We start from the raw sequence: 15,843 nt of genomic DNA on the forward strand, positions 1-15,843 counted from the left end.
TAAGTCCAAGTGGATCAAGGACCTCCACATCAAACCAGACACACTCAAACTAATAGAAGAAAAACTAGGGGAGCATCTGGAACACATGGGCACTGGAAAAAATTTCCTGAACAAAACACCAATGGCTTAGGCTCTAAGATCAAGAATCAACAAATGGGATCTCATAAAACTTCAAAGCTTCTGTAAGGCAAAGGACACGGTGGTTAGGACAAAACGGCAACCAACAGATTGGGAAAAGATCTTTACCAATCCTACAACAGATAGAGGCCTTATATCCAAAATATACAAGTAACTCAAGAAGTTAGACCGCAGGGAGACAAATAACCCTATTAAAAAATGGGGTTCAGAGCTAAACAAAGAATTCACAGCTGAGGAATGCCGAATGGCTGAGAAACACCTAAAGAAATGTTCAACATCTTTAGTCATAAGGGAAATGCAAATCAAAACAACCCTGAGATTTCACCTCACACCAGTGCGATTGGCTAAGATCAAAAACTCAGGTGACAGCAGATGCTGGCGAGGATGCGGAGAAAGAGGAACACTCCTCCATTGTTGGTGGGATTGCAGACTGGTACAACCATTCTGGAAATCAGTCTGGAGGTTCCTCAGAAAATTGGACATTGAACTGCCTGAGGATCCAGCTATACCTCTTTTGGGCATATACCCAAAAGATGCCCCAACATATAAAAAAGACACGTGCTCCACTATGTTCATAGAAGCCTTATTTATAATAGCCAGAAGCTGGAAAGAACCCAGATGCCCTTCAACAGAGGAATGGATACAGAAAATGTGGTACATCTACACAATGGAATATTACTCAGCTATCAAAAACAACGGCTTTATGAAATTCGTAGGCAAATGGTTGGAACTGGCAAATATCATTCTGAGTGAGCTAACCCAATCACAGAAAGACATACATGGTATTCACTCATTGATAAGTGGCTATTAGCCCAAATGCTTGAATTACCCTAGATGCCTAGAACAAATGAAATTCAAGACAGATGATCAAAATGTGAATGTTTCACGCCTTCTTTAAAAGGGGAACAAGAATACCGTTGGCAGGGAAGAGAGAGGCAAAGATTAAAACAGAGACTGAAGTAACACCCATTCAGAGCCTGCCCCACATGTGGCCCATACATATACAGCCACCCAATTAGACAAGATGGATGAAGCAAAGAAGTGCAGACCGACAGGAGCCGGATGTAGATCGCTCCTGACAGACACAGCCAGAATACATCAAATACAGAGGCGAATGCCAGCAGCAAACCACTGAACTGAGAATAGAACCCCCGTTGAAGGAATCAGAGAAAGAACTGGAAGAGCTTGAAGGGGCTCGAGACCCCATATGTACAACAATGCCAAGCAACCAGAGCTTCCAGGGACTAAGCCACTACCTAAAGACTATACATGGACTGACCCTGGACTCTGACCTCATAGGTAGCAATGAACATCGTAGTAAGAGCACCAGTGGAAGGGGAAGCCCTGGGTCCTGCTAAGACTGAACCCCCAGTGAACTAGACTGTTGGGGGGAGGGCGGCAATGGGGGGAGGGTTGGGAGGGGAATACCCATAAGGAAGGGGAGGGGGGGAGGGGGATTTTTGCCCGGAAACCGGGAAAGGGAATAACACTCGAAATGTATATAAGAAACACTCAAGTTAATTAAAAAAAAAAAAAAAGAACAACTGACTATGAAATCAATAAAGACCAAAATAAGGTGAAAAAAAAAAAAAGAATGGAAGTCAAAGAGTAGGAGAAATTGTATTTAGGAGAAAGAAATCCACCACTGGGAGTGTTCATTGAATAATGTGGGAATTGTTAATTTTCTCATTTTGTCATATGAGTAACCAATTTTTACTTTTTACAAAGAGAAAACCATAGCTGAATGCATCCCCAAAATATTTAAATCATAAGACTTTACTGTCTACTAATTCTTCTTTCCCTTTTGGATAGAGTCTGCACATTTTTCGTCCCACGAGATACTTTGTTTAAAAAAAAAAAAAAGCCACATTATTCTATTTAGTCAGTTCACTCATTCATGCCAACATGGAGAGGTGACCATTTCTTGCCTTGTATTTTTGCAAAGAACGAGGGAGGGACAGTAGAATATAATTTTAAACATTTCGGGAGTCAAAAAAAATAATTAAGTATCTTCATGAATGCAGTTGTTCAACAGTAATTGATTAGTGGAGGACTCCTGTCCATGGTAAACACTTGCTAGGCTATCTGTTTGATTTGGCCATTTTTCCCTCAGCTGAGACACCCTGGCTGCTGATCTCTAATATTCCATCATTCTCGCCACAGTCTGTGAGCCTAATTCTCTCGTGCAGCATCCTGGCAAACTGATAGCACAGAAAATCAGTTAACACAGGGCCTGATGTTTGTTGCTCAAATGACAGCAATGTTCCATGGGTAGATCCCAATGGTGAAGCTTAAGATTTACATCTGGTGCGGCTACCTGAAGTCCTTGATAGCCAGTTCTCTGGTCTAGCTGGCTGGTCTTAACACGGAAGCAACTGGCTCGCCCACTGACAGCCTAAATCAACACATAATTCATGACTCAAGCATCTGTGATTATTTTAATAGCCTTTTCATACCTTTCTATTCTATTTATCATAACAGGAGCATGTAAAGTGAGAGCAAGCGCTCCAACAGAAAGAGATATGGAGTTCTTTTGTTTCTCTTTCTATTTGCAGCGCCAGTGATTGAACCCCGGTTCGATTAAAACACATTAGAATTAGAATACATGCTCTAGCCTTTTAATACACCCCCGGTGGGAGAGGAGTTCTTCAAAAAAATATCTTATTTAAGAAATCGGTGGCCCACCCTTTATAAAAATGTCCACATTGAAAAAAATTCCCATATTTCTCCTTTCCACTCATTAGTTTGGAAATATAGTGAATTTTTTTCATTGTTCAGAATTATTATCTCTTAAATCACAATCTGCTTGTACCAAAGAGACCTGCGAACATCTCAAAAATCAACACCCTCTTCATTATCCTCCTTTTACTAACAATGGAAGCTGAGTGCTAAGCTATCCCTCTGGCAAGCATGGCTTCCCCTGGCTAATCAGGCCAAGGATTCTTGACTTAGGGAGGTCAGCTTGCAGCTCTGTTTTGAACCAGCCCATGACCATTGTTCAGCCCACCCGGCTGCAAAGGTGTCTTTCTAGCACTATCCACAGTCAAGGAGGACAGGCAGATGTCACAGCCACGCTGAGGTAAATGAAGGAAGAAGACAGAACGTAGCGAGTCCTCCTACCTACCTGAGGAAGCTGCAGCCGATTGCAGAACTGCAGGGCTTTAAGACATACCATAGAACCAGAGAACAACAAAGAAAACACTGCCTGGGGAGGAACATGTTTAAACCTTCCCATCTGCAGCTGCTATCAATATTTCTACCCTGATGTGACCAGAAATCTCAGTTTTCAGTTGAGAAACACGAGTCACAAAGAAATACTGATTGGTCGCCTTGGCCTTTCCCCTCTCTACCCTCACCCATGCCCTGGTTTTGTTTTGCTTTCCTAACATTTGAATATCCCTATAGCTCTCATCCTGGCCCACTAGGAAGTTAAAAGAATCATTAAGTCAGTCGGTCATATAACTGAATTCAAGTTACAACCCATGATCACTGGTAAATGCTGTATAGATCTTTCCTTTCTCCTTTGTTTTTTGACTTGTTGTCTCTAATGAATAAGAGTAAACTCTTCTGTATCACCGAAAAAGAAAAAGAATTCAACTTCAGTGCATTACAAAAGGTACCTAAATGTTACATAAATAGGGCTCCATTGTGTGAGATTCACCCCCTTTCAGAAAAATCTTGATTCTTCCTTCTCTTCTCTCCATGCTGGGAGGGGAGTGAAGGACAAAGGCGTCATTAAAACCGGTTAACCTGATCATTTTCAAAAAGACATGTGCAAAGCATCTAGGCTGGGATCCCTTTGGCAACTAACTTGTCAGGGAATAATTTATTCCTGACAAGAACAGAGTGTGCAGTGGAATAGCCCAAACAAGAGCCTGCTCAATGAGCCAGAGGCTTGCTATAAATATCTTCTCCAGGACTGCACTTCCTAGAGTCTAAAATTATTCTAAAAGCATCATGTTCTGAGGGGAGGAAAGGGGGTTGTACTGGACATTAAAGTAGCTGGGACCAAGGTAGCAGGGCTTTCTTGTGATTGCTATGGTGACTAACCTCATTAAGTCAGTTTGCCTCTTGATTACATAAAACAAGAATGAGGGAAAAAAACCTCTGAATTCCTTTCAAGATCCGAAATCTCAGACCGACAACATCGATAGCCTAGACACAGAACCCCGGCCACCGATGCTATGCAAACTAATCTAGGCCCTTTCGAAGAAAACAGAATTTGGGCAGCTTAAGAGAAGGTCAGCAAGTAAAGGAGCCTGCTGCCAAGCCTGACAGACTGAGTACACCCCTAGTTCGAGTCCCTGGGAGTCACATGCTGAAAGGAGAACTGATCCCCCGGGTTGTCCTTTGACCTTCATAGCCATGAGGTAGAATGCACATGTGCACACACACAAGGAAAGTAAATCGTTTTTAAAAAAAAAATTAAAGAACATAGAATTCAAAAATGGTAAACTGGGGTTGTTTTCAAATAACCTTTTCATGTGAATTATATCATCAAAAAATGATCTTCCAGCACAGTGAGTATGGCAAGAGAGAAAGTCAAAATGATGTAAAGATGTTAATGTACACACACACACACACACACACACACACACACACACACACACACTCTTAAATGTTTATCACATTTGTTTATTCACTGTATGGGATGTTAGAGGCTAACTTCCCGGAGCCAGCTAGCGATCTTCCTTCATGTGGGTCCCAGGGATGAAACTCAAGTTGTCAGGCTTTGTAGTGCATAAAAAAAATCAACTACAAAAGTTAAATACTTCAAAAGATGTGATAAAGACAGAATTCATCTCCCCTAGACCTCTCCACGTTTCACGTTCCGCCTATTTTGGGGGTCCCTTTGGATGTGTTTCCATCAAGTACCTGTATGTCAGGGTCCATATTTTACGAATGTTTCTTTGTCTTTGTAGTATGCTACCCATCAGGACCATCAATAAATATGTGTTGAATTAAATTCCCATTTTCAGTGTCTTAGGTGAGTGTGGTACATACTTAGCAGGAGTAATGAATCAAATAAAATTTAGCATTTTGCAATCTGAATTGTAGATAAATCTCCAGACTTCCATCATTATAAGTGACTTAGAAGACTATAATTTCACATAGAACCTGAAAAAAAATCTGGTAAAACAGATGTGCTGTCTTTATTTTTCATCTAAAATGAAAACAAAACCAAATCCTAAGTATATGGTCTTACGTTCTTATTATTCCTCCTGTATTTACCCCTCCATCAAACATTCCATGAATCAGATGCTCAAGTATCTGTTTATATAATCCTATGAGTAAGATATGGTCCCCTCCTTCAACAACAGTGTTTATAGTACAGAGAAAGAAGTTCACTTGTAGACAGCATATAGCTCTGGTCACATTGATGTGCAAACAAGTGATTGCCACTGTGGGCTGAATGAATGCTGGGAATCGTTGGAAGCCTCCCAGGATAGGTAATAGCTAAGGTATTTCTGAGCCAGTCAGAGCAAGACACTTGGAGAATCCTAGTCAAAAACAATAGCTTTTTATGTTTATTTAAGAGACTGAAAACGGTACTTATGTCAGATATTTTTCTAAGCACACTAAAAACAGTGTCTCCTCTAATAGGAAGCTGTAAATGGAATCATTAGGAAATCCTGCACATCAGGAAAAGAAGGCAGAGGGAACAAATGGAATTCCACAGGTCAAAGTACCTGATTCTGAATACCCAAGCTATTTGAACATAGTTACGTTCCCTTATCTAACTGCACCACATGTGATATGCCCTTATCAGCCTATATATCCATTTGTTTGGGCTCTTACCTGTAAGTAGACTTGGACACTATCAGCTTTCCTGATGTAGTCATATTTAGGACTCCAGGAAGAAGACTCTGGTTGAAGCATAAGAATGAGAGACCAGAAAGTCCAGAGCTGAGCCAGCAAAGGGCTACCCGAGGCTCTTCTGCACAATGTCAAGGCTTTAACCCATACCTTGGAAGAAGCCAAAGCTTCTGTTGTCCATGCAAGGATTATGCTTAGCCTAAACAGAAAATGCTCTGGAAGGGCCATCTCTGATTTGGGGGCAGGGTAGTAAAAGAGGGTTTACAAAGAGACTTGAAAATGCCTATGAATGAGACAGCCAAGGTCAGAAAAAATAAAAAGTGATATTGGATCACTTGGAGCAGGCCAGGCAGAGAGGACTTTCCGGCCATCTTTCCTTATCTTTCCTCATCACTAGCCAGCTAGGTAGTATGGAGCTAGAGTTCAAACTTTCCTCTGAATTCTGAGCCCTGAGTTCCTCCAATACACAGTGAGACATCTGGAGATTGCCTAGTTTAGTAGTTGACCTGAAATAAAGGTGACTTCAATCTCACCATAGTTCTTGCTGCTGAAGATGCATAGAAGTGTCACCCCATACAGACAGAGCCTTGTTACCTGTCAATTGTTTTATGGCAGTTCTTAAAACACAGTTCTTTTCATGTAGTCTGGAATTCACAGACACATGTGTTGCATAAAATATTTTTTTAATGTACCATCCCACTCTATGGGGGCAGGGCACCAGCTGGCCATGTCTGCTCTCATCTAGGCAGACTCTGACCCAGAGCTCTCTCCGTAATGACTTGCTAAGTTTCCATGGCCGGTTGCTTCCGGCCCCACTCTAGCTAGGGTACACTTCTCGCAAACCCATGCTTTGCTGCCAAACCTTTCTCTCTGGAACCCAGCTGAGTCGCCAAGTGAAGGAAAACATCACACAAACTTAGTTTAGAATCAACACAGCACATAATCGTTGGACACCGCAACTAGCATCCTAATTTTAGCCACAAATAATATAAAGTATCTTGGGGTAACACTAACCAAACAAGTGAAAGATCTGTATGAAAATAACTCAAGTCTCTCAAGAAAGAAATCAAAGAAGATCTCAGAAAATGGAGAGATCTCCCATGCTCATGAATTGGCAGAATTAACAGTAAAAATGGCCATCCTATCAAAGGCAATCTACAGATTCGGTGCAATCCCCGTCAAAATCCCAACACAATTCTTCAAAGACATGGAAAAGCAAGTCTCAAATTCATCTGGAAAAGCAAAAAAAAAAAAAAAAAAAAAAAAAAAATCCTGACTAATAAAAGAATGGCTGGGGGAAATCACCTCAAGCTCTACTACAGAACAGTAGTGATAAAAACTGCATGGTAATGGTACAGAGATGGACATGTTGATCAGTGTAATAGAACTGAAGCTCCAGAAATAAAAACACACACTTATGAAACTTGATCTTTGACAAAGAATCCAAAAACATACAATGGAAAAAAGAAAGTGTCTTGAATAAATGGTGCTGGTCTAACTAGCAGTCTGTATGTTAAAAAAAAAAAATGAAAATAGACCCATATTTGTCACCTTGTGCAAAGCTCAAGTCCAAGTAGATCAAGGACCTCAAAACCAGATATACTGAATCTAATAGAAGAGAAAGACACAAAGAACCTTGAACTCATTTCCTAAACAGAACTCCAGTGGCTCCGTTCTAAGATCAAGAATAAATGGGACCTCATGAAACTGGAAGGCCTCTGTAATGTAAAAGACATGGTCAATAAGACAAATCGACAGTCTACAGACTGGAAAAAAAAACTTCACTAACCCCATATGACTATTATGACTGCCCTCTGAAAGCTTCAACAAGCAGCTGAAAGAGTCAGATGCAGATATTTACACCCAACCAATCATCAGAAGCTGCTGACCTCTGTGGTTGAATTAGAGAAAAGCTGGAGGAAGCTGAAGAGGAGGGAGACCCTGTAAGAGGACCAGCAGTCTCAATTAACTTGGACCCCTGAGATCTCTCAGACACTGGATCACCAACCAGGAAGCATACACCAGCTGAGATGAAGCTCCCATCACATATACAGCAGAGGACTCCCAGGTCTGGGTTCAGTCAGAGAAGATGCAAATAACCAACAAGAGACTGAGGCCCCAAGGAGTTTAGAGGTCTGATGGGGTGGTTGGGGTGGGAGGAGATGTGGAGGGTAGGCCAGAAATAAAATCTTGAACGTGTAAAAATTAAATAAATAAACAAACAAACAAACAAACAATTAAACAGAAAAACAAAACTCCTCCAGTGGCGAATCCTGACGGATCTGCCACCTAAACCGGGGGCTTCTTGTTAGCTACATTTTGTCCTCTAAGCTCTCCATGAGCAAGTTACCTTTTCCTGCTTCCTCTCTTCCCTTCTCTGACCCGGAAGTCCCGCCTACTCCTTGCCCAGTGATTGGTTCCCTGAAATCTCTATTCATTAAGGAAAGGTTCTGCCGCAAACATGTCCTCTACTTTTTTCTCCACATTCCTCCACGTGTGTGACACTAATTTCTAGTCAGATGACTAGAGACTGTAAAAACTTGGGGACTTTTTGTGCGAATGGCTTCCATGGGAGTCAGTATGGATTTCTAGTTACCACAACTTTCCACAGTTCACGAGTTTCAAAATGAAAAACTTCATGCAGTTTTCTAGAAGGCTTTCAGACAGTTGCAGTGCGATCACTAGAGTCTATTTTTGTTTATCCTGCAATTGCTTTTTTTAAAAGATGGAGTAGTAGTAGTAGTATATTTCTGTTTCATAGGATAAATGACAAAGAGTTCTCATTTCCCATCATTTTCCAAATTAGGCAACAAGTGATCCATTATGCAAGAATTTCGTGTCCTAAAAACAATTTTCTGAATTTAGACGCTTCATGTGAGTTAAAGAACACTCTGGTATGGCTTTCATTAGTTTGAACTTGGACACTCATGCTGTCTATTTGCTCCTTTCTAAGATAAAGACTTGGTAGAGAAGACAGAAGAGGATCAGAATCCAAAGCCACACTTTCCCTGTGACTTTGCCTATCTGTGCTAGGCTAGGTCTAGGACCCCATTACTTTTTTCCCCGAGTTTTGCATTTAAAACTGTTCTGTCTGAATTGGTGTTGTTTACCTACTTAGACAATTCTTTGGCTCTAGACCTATGAAGCATTTTGAGCTGCTTTAGTTAATGTCGTTTAGTTAATGGTAAGTGATGATGTGTTCCTCCCCACATCCCACTTACACAGTCTCTTGACTTCTTCCTTGGTAGGTGGTTGAAGTCACACAAGTGAAAATAAATCTTCAAGCAATTATTAACACAGTCTGAAATTTAAATGCTATGGTCTGATTTGCAGAAGAATGTAGGATTGAAAGGTAGCACCAAAACATCATGACATTAGCACAACCTTCGCTGTTTTTCCTTCCTTCTATTTCTCATTCTTTGTAATCCATGAATGATGCCATTGAGGATTAATCTTCCACAGAGAGCCTATCACCATGAACATTAAAATGGGGAGAGGGCATCTGTGCTTTCATAACCTCGATGCTCTCTCATCAGATGCATGCAGACAGGGATGATTTTGAACTGTCAAATGGAAAGTTGGTATACTTTCTTTAGGGATGGACTCATTTGTTTTGGAAATCAGAGTCTGAGCAGTCAAACTACAGAGAAGAAGCAGATCATTTTCAGGACTGGAACAATTATTTGCTTCCATGGGGACACTGTCATTTGCCTTTCTTCTTCGTGTCTCTTATGAAGCCCCTCTCTCTCGCACTGCATGCCAAGGCTTCAAAGTGAAGGAAACGCACCAGAAACTCAGTAGATTTAAACCAAGAAAATGTATTGGCCAGGTCACTTTGGTCTTCACAAAAAGTTAAATACTAAAATGCTTTAGAGAAGCATAATTCCAAGATCAGAGATGAATGAAAGATTTTTAAAACTTATTAAGAAACAGCTCTCAAAGCTGTCCTTTACCCAAGCAGCCACATGTTGAATTCCAATTGAGATATTATTCTCTGCATTAGCTTGTCCTACAATCAAACAAGGATTTTCAAAAGAATTAAGGGCCTTCAAGACATTACATGAAGCACGGGCAGCTCTCTTGCCATGGGCATCAACTTTGCCTCCAAGTTCCCTGGGCTGAGCAATACTAGCATTACCTCCTTTTTAAAGCCCTCCCCAGGTCCATGCACAAGTGGAGAGCAAGGGAGATATGACATCAGTTCCATCATCTCCTCCATTCAAAGTCGCTCCTCTACCCTGGTCTCTGTGTTAAGAGGGAGTCTCTCAAGGATTAAAAAGAAAAAGATTCATTAGCAGAGAAAATACATATTTCAAAGGCATACTGTTTATTTCCCAAGAGAAGAAATTGACAGTAGTTAACGTCTAATGAAGGAAATTGCTCTTTGCACTGTGCTATACCAAGATCACTGTAGAAATGAGTCATAATTGAATTGCTGGTTTTCAGATATGTTTATAGCTTTACAATGCACTGGTTTCTCTGGGCAAGCAGATTGCTTAATGCCAACAATGTGAGAATGGAGAAAAGAAATCTATAGACAAGCAAGTTAGTTTCCTTCTTGCCCATCAAGGAGCAGAGCCCTGACTGTCACACAATGCATTCATGGAATTGATTCTCTTCATGATTTCCTTTTTTTTTCACAGATAAAAGAAGGAAGGAAGGAAGGAAGGAAGGAAGGAAGGAAGGAAGGAAGGAAGGAAGGAAATGAGAAGGCACTGGCAAAGACATTCTAAATTTAAGACACCAAGATGACCTTCTGTCACTGAAATTTAAAAATAAGCAAAACAGGTTAAAACAGACAGATTTGAATGTCCCAAAGGCTCGTGGCTTTGCAAATTTAGTCCTAGCTCTCTTGCAAATTTTGTCTCTAAGTTTAAAGAGTGCAAATACATTGTTCACATAATTTGGCTTTCTTTTCCTAGTAAAATTAAGAGGTCAATCAATCTAGGGTCTCTAAATTGCCTCTTATTTCAAGCACAGTCCATGTCTTAAGCAATAGCCTAACATCATCCTGCAGTTATTTTTATGAGAAGTCTATCCCTTTGAAAAGAATACATGTAGCAATATACTGAGTTTTAGAGCCTTACGCTTACCATTTCATGACTATTCTGCTTATATGCCTTCCTCCCTTTGTAAGTATTTGGTTCTCTTAGAAATCAAAGAGTTAAAAGTGGTGAAGTGACCTACCGAAATCCACATAGAATACGAAAAGATGAGGTTGAGATTCTGTGTTGTTTTCTTTCTTGGGTTTCTTTGTGTATTCAATGTGGCCTTATTTAATGGTGTCGTATTTATCACCGTGACAAGACTTTCTAGGTTCCTGCTGGGTACACAGCAAGTTACCAGACCCCATGGGAATTTAAGCAGCTCACAAAAGGCATGACTCCCACACATGCGCCTTCAATCTAAAATGATCCCATCTGTTTGACCTTTCAAGTATAGTACATAAACATCTTTGTCCTTCACTGAGTAAATAATACTGCTATAGTTCAACTTAAATGGTGTATACAAAGAGACAGAAATTCAAAAGAAGCTAATTTGTCCAAGACCAGATGTCTAAAAATTAGTAGGATTAGAAATAGAATGTGGGGTCTTTTTCTCATTCAGTTTAATTTGATTCAAACCATTTTACTTCTTAGCTGCATGATACAGAGGGGAAAAAAATACCCTCAAAATCCTACTTATTTTTTTTCACATTAAAATGAACTTTTCCAGCCTTAAGGACTGCAGCAAATGTAGTCTTAAAGCTTTATAATATATCCTGAGTGAAACCGGAGTTCATCTGCTAAGCATCCTCTACAACTAGGGAAAGAGCAGAGATCACTGAAGGCCAGGAAACTGAGTCATCCCATAACAAGTAACTGAGACGCCTGTTCCATAGGAGACCCTATTCTGAGGATTCTCAGAACTAACTAAGAAAGTCAGACAGCCTCAAGCTCAAGAGAGAGCTGCAGATAGGAAGTGTTCTATTGGTGCAGTTGTGGTCCTCTTTCTAGGAAGCCGAATATTAGTAAGGGCCATAGCCTCACATGATCCCCATGACTACAATACTTAGTATTCTTACCCTTAATAGGACCAAAGTAACTGGCCCTAGATCTCTAGCTAGTAAAATGTAAAATATAGGTCTGTTTCTTATTACATCACATCGTCTTCTGGAGTAACATGAATCATCAAAATCTGCCTACATAAATGTCCTACACACTGGTTTAAATTCTATGTTCTGAAAAGCAGTTAGTGTCTCTGTGGGCTCCTCCTTTCACAAAACAGCTTCTAGGGATTGGAGAGTAGCCAGTAAGAGATCCGTGCACTCTTTATGTTGACCACAGGTAGCTTAATCTATTCATCAGCCTGATTGTTTTCTCATGCATTTGTCCCTGTAAGATATTCTATGATTGTTACTAAAATAAATCAATAGAATTCTCACAATGGCATGATGTTTTTCTGATCTTTTAGAGCTCCTCATTTTTTGAAGGTTTGAGAAGAGAAATCCATCTCAGTATCACCCTTCAAAGGCTCTGAAGAAGGCGGGAAGGTCCCCACTGCCCAACAGGCTATGAGAGTGAACTCTCTAGAGCCCAGATCACTGCCATTCTAATGTAAATGTTATGATAAAATATTAAACTGTATGTATAATTGATGCTTACTTTATAGTAATTCAGGGTCTTGCTTGTTTGAATAAAATTTATTATTTACAATCTTCTACTAGAAGTGAGCTCCCTTTGTTGGCATCTCTTTCTAATTGCTTGAACTGCATGACACGTTTTCTTAGGCAGCATTTAAATAATTATTATACTCCTCTTAGTTCAGAGTTGGCATCCAGGACTCTGATAGATAGTATTATAAATACCTTTCTCACACAATGAAAAATGTTCACATATTGGTTGCTCAAGAGTGTTTGCATGAAGATATATTCAGCACATGACACTAAAGGAAGCCAGTGGCAGACTTCACACACCTGACCTCCATGAAAAGACCATGTTCGTTATTTACGGACTGAAGGGCATGTGTGAGCATAGATATATTATTCATTACATTTAAAAGTTTTAATAAAATGCGAAAATCTGTCATAATTTCCATTGATAAACAATATAAATATTGGAGTGTATACTCTTTGTGCCTTTGTAGGGAAGGAACAAGTTCGATATGTTGACATCATCTGCTAAGCCATCCACTCAATAGAAGAACACACCAGAAGCAGATCTCTTGGTACCCTTCCATTGGTGAGACCACACAATTAACAGAGCCAGGAGACTCATGCTTCACTCTAAACTGAGTTCGTTTCTATTGCACAGTAGCCGTCTACTTTAAAAAAAAATAAATGTTTTTAACTTATTTACTAGAAACTCAATGATTAATAATGATTTTCAGCTATATAATTCTTCCCAATGAAACATGTACTTAAGATAAGACATTTAATTTTATGACCTTAATAAGTTCAACTGAAAAATTGCTCAGGACGAAAAAGTTCCATCTTCCTTAGTAATTTCTGAGATTCATGCACTCAGAAATCCTGTTTATTAAACCATGCATTGTTTTGATCATTAAATATTGAAAAATAAAATCATGTAATTTAATTACATGAAATGTACAGAAGAGCCATTTTATATCTCATTTTCTTAGCATTTTTGCTTCTCATTGAAAAAAAGCATTAATCATATGTTACTATTTATTTAACAAGCACATTGAACCATGTGACAGCTATTGCTGTCTTTTTTTAGTTTTTATATATGCACTGTTAATTGGCTTTTGCATTACAATTATTCCAAAGATCTTTAAGGGCAAACACTATTTCTTTTACTGTCTTTTTCTTCTTAGGGTACCTAAACCTTTACCTTCAACTTCTTTATGTTTGTCCAGGTGCCCGTGGGTCCATGGTAAGCCAGGAATTAAAGATCCAGTCCCTGTCTTTAGAAAGCTCCAAACAAATTATATTTGCAAGAGACAAAAGGCACTGAGCTGGGACAGCAGAGAGGAAGTCAAAGGGAGTCTACATGAAGGCCTTTTGACTCATCCCTGAAAGAACGAATGGGTAGGGATTGGCAATGCAAGGAAGGTAAGAATGTTATGTAGAACAGATTTTACACACAGTAGGCACTCAGTAAATAACTGTCTCTTTATTCTGGAATAAGTGGTATTGACTTGAAATCAGTGACCTTTCAACCCCACAAATCTATGGGTCCATGACTTTTTAAGCCATTAGTGCCTTATTTATGAAGTGAATGCCTCGGGCTTTCTCTTCTCCAAAGAGTGTTTCTCCTTCCTTAGTAGAACAGAAAACAGAGCTGCTTTTTAAAGAAAGACAAAAAGAAACCCTCAGGCTTGATGTTCATATGTCTGTTCTAAAAGCAAAAAACATTGATTTAGGCATATTTTTAAATGAAGAGAAAGAAAGAATGAATAGAAACATCCTACCACTGCTAGTCAACCATTGTTAATAAAATAGTATACTTCTTTCCAACATTTTTTCATTTGGAAAAATATAAAGGTTATTATGCTTACATAGTTGCCACCAAATTAACAGTGCACAGTAAAAACCAGAACCCACAATACTACATATTATATGACACAATGTGCATAATTGTTAATTAATTAGAACAATGTTACTAATGCCTGAGGAGTTGTTCCTCTCATGAAAATCAAAATTGAAAACTTATATTAACATTGACACGAAGCATCATTTTATACACCAGTTTCATCAGTTTTGTTGCCCCCAATAACTCATCAAATCAAAGAGATTTCATGACAAGAACATAATTTAATCAATTCTATTGTTGGATCTTGAGATATTTTCAAAAATTTCCATTTGTTTTCAATGATTCTGCAGTCAGCACGCTTGATATTGTTCCTTCACTTAATTCTTCGAATTCACTTTAGGACCAAGGGTTAGGATTTGAGTGAATGAATCAAGAGATAGGATGCTTTCAAGGCCTCGACTACACATTGCCAACTAGGTTTTCAGAAAGATCCGATCACATTTTGTTAGCCACTGTGAATGGGCTTCCGATAGTTGTCATTGCTGGATTTTGTTTTTCACTTAAATCTTTGTTATATTGATTACCTTTTTTTTAAATATTGAAGCTTTTCATTTATTTGATCATAGGGAAGCTACATATTTTCCTCTGTGCAGCTAATTTTGAAGAAAAAAGACTATATTGATATTGATTCTAATAGTTCAGACTGTCAACCCACAGACTTCTGGGTCTCAGCTAATTGATACACCATTGCTCTTTGTACACTGCTCTAAAATATAAACTGAAGGAATCCCTTTGGTGCCAGATTTGTGGTGAAAACCCTTCTGGGAGCTGACTCTATGTTTCAGAAGAACTCTGTGACTGGTATCCAAAACCTTCTGAGGACCATTTGTACTAGAGTTTCTCATAGTTTGTTGAACACTCACATTCTTAAGAGTCAACTCTTTGTACTTATTTAATTTTTTTTAAAGACTCCATGTTCCTGCCTCAACTTGTCATACTGGATATGATACAGAGGAGAGTGGCAGTCTGGAACATAACACCAGAACATCCTTAAAGAGAGACAGAAGAAGCCCTGTGTCTCTGCCACAGTTATATACAAGCTCAATAGCTTGTATTATATATATTGTCTGTTTGGGGGTGTTCTCATCCTTCCTTTAGAAGGTCTTTGGAGATTCTAAATGCTAGCCTCTATGGGTAACTTTGATTCGACCCTCCTAATCATTCATACAGAGCAATCTTCTCTGCTATTGCTCAAGATGTAGAATAATCAGCAAGGAGACAATTCTATGAACAGAAAACTTATACTTGACTTCTGGGTTTTGTCCACTTACAGCACAGCTTGAATCCAACTTCATGAAAACCCACAGACATGCTTCTGGGCTCGGAGTTATATAAAGTACACTACTTTGAGATA

At 39.3% G+C, this 15,843-nt stretch overlaps 1 long non-coding RNA gene across 9 annotated transcripts in view; it reads right to left on the reverse strand.

Annotated features, from left to right (window-relative positions):
- Window positions 1–15,843, reverse strand: part of LOC102546491 (uncharacterized) — a 266,102-nt gene that overhangs the window by 143,384 nt on the left and 106,875 nt on the right. The window contains exon 1 of one of the 9 annotated variants that reach the window (XR_010062771.1): window positions 8,306–8,330. The exons of 7 other annotated variants lie outside the window; for them this stretch is intronic. This is a non-coding gene — a long non-coding RNA (uncharacterized LOC102546491). One more of the 9 variants, XR_010062769.1, reaches the window with a different exon arrangement.

This window comes from Rattus norvegicus, chromosome 1 (genome assembly GCF_036323735.1).
Source record: "Rattus norvegicus strain BN/NHsdMcwi chromosome 1, GRCr8, whole genome shotgun sequence".
In the NCBI taxonomy this organism is placed as follows: domain Eukaryota; kingdom Metazoa; phylum Chordata; class Mammalia; order Rodentia; family Muridae; genus Rattus; species Rattus norvegicus.